At 45.8% G+C, this 5,422-nt stretch overlaps 1 long non-coding RNA gene across 1 annotated transcript; it reads right to left on the bottom strand.

Moving 5' to 3' along the window:
- Positions 1-3,572: 3,572 nt before the first annotated feature.
- On the bottom strand, positions 3,573-4,262 carry LOC136509175 (uncharacterized). Its single transcript, XR_010772244.1, has 3 exons — positions 4,171-4,262; positions 3,798-4,097; positions 3,573-3,709 (listed from the first exon to the last, which is right to left on the bottom strand). It is a non-coding gene; the product is annotated as an uncharacterized lncRNA (long non-coding RNA).
- Positions 4,263-5,422: the final 1,160 nt, after the last annotated feature.

Raw genomic sequence — 5,422 nt, 5'->3', positions numbered from 1 at the left:
TTGTTGATGATCATTTAAAGTTGTTCAATGATGATATATGGTACACCTGACCCCGATATTTGTTCTTATGGGAATTAAATGGGAGCTTAAGCATAACTTGATAATACTTGAGAATAAAAGTTTGACCTATTAAAAATGCTAACTGCAGTAAACCAGAGTCTATCCTTTTTGAGCTTCATAACCCCATGTTTGCTTGCTAAGTACGGAATGTACTTACACTTGTTTATTTTCTTTACTTGGATAAAAATCCCGGATGGGTAACAGATGACTACGGGTATGAGGATTTCCCGGAGGATTATTAGGCTTGTGGTCAACCAGTTGACCTTCCCTGTGATGACGGCCACGAGAGTTTATTATCTTTTTATTATTCCGCTGTGATGTATAAGACTAAGTTTTATTATAACTCTGATGTATGAGACACTGTGATGATACTATTGTAATTTGTCAGCTTGTGTGTGTGATTGATTCCTGGGCACACACGAGTTCTGTGCATTCAATTTTATCCTTAAAATTGGGTGTGACAACATCACTTAAAGATGAGTCAACATATCTTATAATTAAAGACATTTGTTCTTGGTGGCTTGCATCAGGAGTACAATCAAGTATGACAGAGAAGTACTTTGCACTCTTTATTTTCTTAATAATTTCAGACTTAATAGCAGAAGCAAGCAAGTGTATCAACTCATTCTGAATCTTAAAATCAAGATAATGAGCTTGAGTTTCCTCACTTGTAATACGACGAACATGTTCTTAAATAATTGGGTCAAATTCAGCCAACATCTCTACCAATCCCAAGAAATTCCCATTGCTATCTTCATACAGTTTGCTATTAGTCCCACGAAAAGCAAGATTATGCTTGGCAAGAAATTTAACAATGCAAACAATTCTGAACAAAACTTTTCTCCAATGGTCCTTTTCTTTCTCGAGTTGTCGTTGAGCGGCTTTATCAATAGTTTGATATTTTTGCAATCTACTACGCAACTCATACCAAGTTGCCATACTCAAAACATGATTTGGACTTGTTTCATGCTCTTTAAGTCTACTACCAAGATGTATCCAATCATTAAACCCCTCATTTGCCAACTGACCTTTTCGATGGCCTTTTGTAAATAATTTACAACCAAAGCAAAAGACCCTATCGAGTTCCTTAGAATAGACAAGCCAATCCCTATCACAATGCTCTCCATTTGATAAAATTCTTGTATAGAATAGTGCAGAAAACCTTCTAGTATATCTATCCTTAGGACCTTTCTGAATTGATAAATCTCTTCTAGGGCCCTTCTCTGCTAAAATATCAATTTGTTTATGATCAAGGGAATCCCAATATCTAGGATCAAATATATCAGGCTGAAAGGAATCATTAACATCCGCAATTGGTGAAGTACTATTGGCCCCAATGTTATCAGCATTGTTATCCATTTCAATGTTTGTGTTATCAATAAGAACTTCCTCGACCCCAACAATATTTTATGTCTCCATCTGACCGTCTCTAGGATCATTGTCATCATTATCGGTGGACACTTGTGACTCTTTTCTAACAAATTTATCCATAGCCCTCTTTTGAGATTGAGTTAAATCCTCTATTCTTTGTTTTTTCTTACGCTTTTGGTAACTAGATTCATACTTTCTAGACCGATTTGCAGAAGACATGACTACAATCTTGTATCGAAACACTAGATAATCCAGAACCAGAACAAATATAACTAAACACCTAGATGGATCAATACTATATTAGTCATTATCCATCAATGTTGATTAAAATATTGAAAATTAATTGCATCAGAAATCAGATTAGTATACCGATCTGCCGCGAGGCGCGAGACACGAGACGGACTGACGGATCACCGATCACGGACGAGACGGGATCTGCGAGACTGCGATGTGCGCGAAGTGCGATGGAGTCCTGCCGTCCTGGCGTCCTGCCTGGCCGGCGTGGCGCCCTGCGGTCTACGGATGCGTCCTGGACGCCGATGCGACGCCTGGCGGCTGGCGTGATGAACTGATGAATTGATGATGCGGCATGCAGTGCTGTACCGTCGCGGTACCTATGCCTGTGATGCGAGACAGCGAGAGGGCCAGAGGGGCAGGGCATGCCGCTTGCCGCTTGGGGGCTTAGGGCCTTAGGCCGCAGGGCATGCTGCTTGCCGCTTGGGGGCTTACACTACTACACAAACTTTAATGGAGGCGGGCGTTTTTGATTTTCCGCGGCGGGCAAAGCTGTCCGCCGCGGCCTAGAGGCCACGGTAAATCGTGGCTTAACCACGGCGGGCGGCTTTGCCCGCCGCGGTTAACCTATTTACCGCGGCGGGCGGTGTAACGTGCCCGCCGCGGTAAATATACTTTTACCACGGCGGTCACGTTGAACCGCCCGCCGCGTTATATTATTTTACCGCGGCGGACACGGTACACCGCCCGCCGCGGTTATGTTAGTTAGCCGTGGCGGGCATTATTATTTGCCCGCCTCGGTAAATTATTTCCTGAATTAAAAAAAAATACAGCAGCATATAATTAAATTCAAATTCAAATTCAAATTCAAATCACATCCAGATTTCACAGATTAAACTTAAAAAGTATGTAGGCATTACACATGAGATAATATACATATATATACATTCACTTAGTCGTTCTTGTCATCGTTAATTCATTACATTTACATATTAAAGTCGTTATACATGCCCTAAGGAGTAATCTTGCGGACGCATCATCGTGGGCCATTTCCTCAGCCTCTCGTACTCCGGTAAAATTGCTAGCTGGCTGTTCTCATTGAAGAACGTGCTCCCTTCAAGCACGCATTTGTCTAAGACAAACTTACATATGTCCGCCTTTGTCTGCTTGAAGGAGTGTTGGGTGCTCTGCACGTCTCTCCACCAGTTCAATCCATTCTTGAGCACCCTCCAACTGCTGCTGTACTGCTTGCACTCCCTCAGGTACTCACAGACGTAGAAGCCACAGGTTTGTGATCCTACCGGTTGTTTGGCACACTGCATGATCGATACACAAGCATTAGAATACAGGCATTAGAACGCTTATGAACAGAAAGCACAATTAAACCTTTCAAATACTTACCGGAAAGTTGCGTCTGATTTTGATGCGGTTCTTATGCTTAGCCTTAAAATTCTCTGTTCTTCGATCATAGCATTCAGGATCCTTCACGTACTCCTTATAAGCGCTATACGAAATGTACTAGTATTAGGCAGGGCATTAGAACGCATATGAGAAGACAGTTCAGTCACTTACACTCTGAGGCAATCTTCAAAGGCCTTGTACCCTTTTAAGTTTGGCATTCTCAACGAATCAAATACGCAGGCCCTGCCATCCTGAGGATAGATGATAAATGCAACCCAGTGACCCTCGAGGCCTTGGCTGCGCCATTGAAACAAAATACAGGTTACAATGAGAAATAATAATACTAGCTAGCTACCCACTTATCTCTACAGGCATGTCTTCGACTTACCCAAAGTGGTAGGCAGCTACGATACACCCATTTCTCCTGATCTTCTTCATTGCTCCTAGTATGTACCTTGAAATGCTCAACTTCTCATTGTCCATCAATTTCTTCCTGTGCGCCTCTCTCTGTCGCTTGGTCAAGTCTTTCATGGTTGGATGATTGTCATCTAGGTGGTAACCAATGATGACTCTTTGAGCAATATGCATTGGAGATAGATAGATAACATCAAGTTTTAGTTCCTTGGATATATAGGCCATCAACCTGCAAGGACAAGCCATCGTGGCATATATAAGTAGTCTTGACCGATTCAAAGGTAGGTGATATGTGAAACTCGCAATTCATCACTTACATAGAGAACAAGGTGACTTGGGCGATGTCAAGGTCTTGTTCCCGTAGTAGTCTGTACATGTCGTGGAAGTCCACGGGGAGTTCTACATCATTGCCGGGCAAGTGGAAGTACTCAGCCACAACCTTGACTAGAAAACCATGTAGGCCAGCTTTTGCCGCTTCCATGTACCAGAGATGAAACCTCCTTGTCTCCCACCTTTCCTCGTCGACGAGCTGGGCCTTGGTTATCATGAACTTCCCATGCTCGTAATGGCCGGGGCAGTCATCCGATTCAGGAAATAGATGGAAAGGTGATCTCGGCCTGGGATAGAAATGTTAGTACCATATTATGGCAAAGAAAAGTTATTAGCAAATTATGCTCGCTGCTACCATACCTTTCGAACTCAAGTGAGTATGTGAGATGCCCTTGGTCGCCTTTAGTCTTCGCCGGCGGTGGAGGACAGTGGCTTGTGCTCGCAATGGCAGCAGGTGGTGTCTTTGCCCCCGGTTCCTCCGTGCCTCCCGGTCCTTTGCTTGTGCCCTTAGACAGACTATCGGGAGGTGGAGGTGGACTTGTTGTTGGAGGAGGAGAACGAGGGTGAGGGCTTGTGCCTCGGGGTGACTTCCTTCCCTTGTCATCCCCGCCATTGCCTTCGTCATCGCCGTCGCCGTGATCCGGATCATCGGGGGGACAAGATCCGGCAACGGATGGTTGTGATGCTGGTGTCGCCATCGGCGTAGAAGTCGGCGTCGAGAGAATGATCTCTATGTCGTCCTTGTTCCACAGGACTTCGGAACCAATGGTAGCTCCAAGGATCGTTACCCCATGTGCAGTTGGATATTCCATTTCAAATTCTTCGTATTGGGTCGCATACCATGTAAGTATCATGGCAGCATAGTTGGCAGGGATCTGGTCTTGGTTGAAATCTTTGATATCTTCTTTGGGGTGCATGTAACCCTCACCCACGGTCAACTTTTTTGCCCTGCCGAACGGGATGTTGAGGTGGACGCGCATGGGTTGCTGGATGTCGTCGACGGGGTGCCTTGGGCGATCCTCGATCATCGGCAGTGGCTGCCCTTGTGTCTGCCCTTGTGGAACTTGTGAAACGGCCATGCCAGCCTGGCAAAACATCTGTGACCTCATCGACACCATATCTGGGTCATTGCTCGTGAAGGCTTCTTTTATGGACCGACTGATCATTTCGGCCACGCCTTGATCATAGCCCTTCTGAAAGATGCCCTCCTTGTACCTCTGCCTTGACTGGTATGTGGCAGCGTCGGATTGCCATGACTCCACTGAGTTCCAGCTCATCTTCGACGATATGCCACGGATGCGACCACGGTGCTCGGGGGTTCCCAGCGCCAGGGTCAGCAAGTCCTGGCCCCTGCGAACCTCGAAGCTGTCCTTGGATTTAGCGGCCTCGATGAGAGCCCTCTCCACCTCCTCGAACTTCGGCTCATTGAACTTGCTCGCGCCCTCCTTGAGCTTCTTCGGCTTGCGGGCATAAATGAAGTCCTTAGCCCTCAAGTCTACACCGTCGTACGGATCGGGAAGCCCGGCGGCAGCTCTAGCCCTTTCTTCCTCCCGCCACTGGGGCCTCTTACCAGCAAACCCAGTCATGCCCAAGTGGTGGGGGTGCAGGTTCT

The sequence above is a fragment of the Miscanthus floridulus genome, chromosome 15 (genome assembly GCF_019320115.1).
Source record: "Miscanthus floridulus cultivar M001 chromosome 15, ASM1932011v1, whole genome shotgun sequence".
Taxonomy (NCBI): Eukaryota; Viridiplantae; Streptophyta; class Magnoliopsida; order Poales; family Poaceae; genus Miscanthus; species Miscanthus floridulus.
This window is presented reverse-complemented; position numbering and strand designations above follow the sequence as displayed.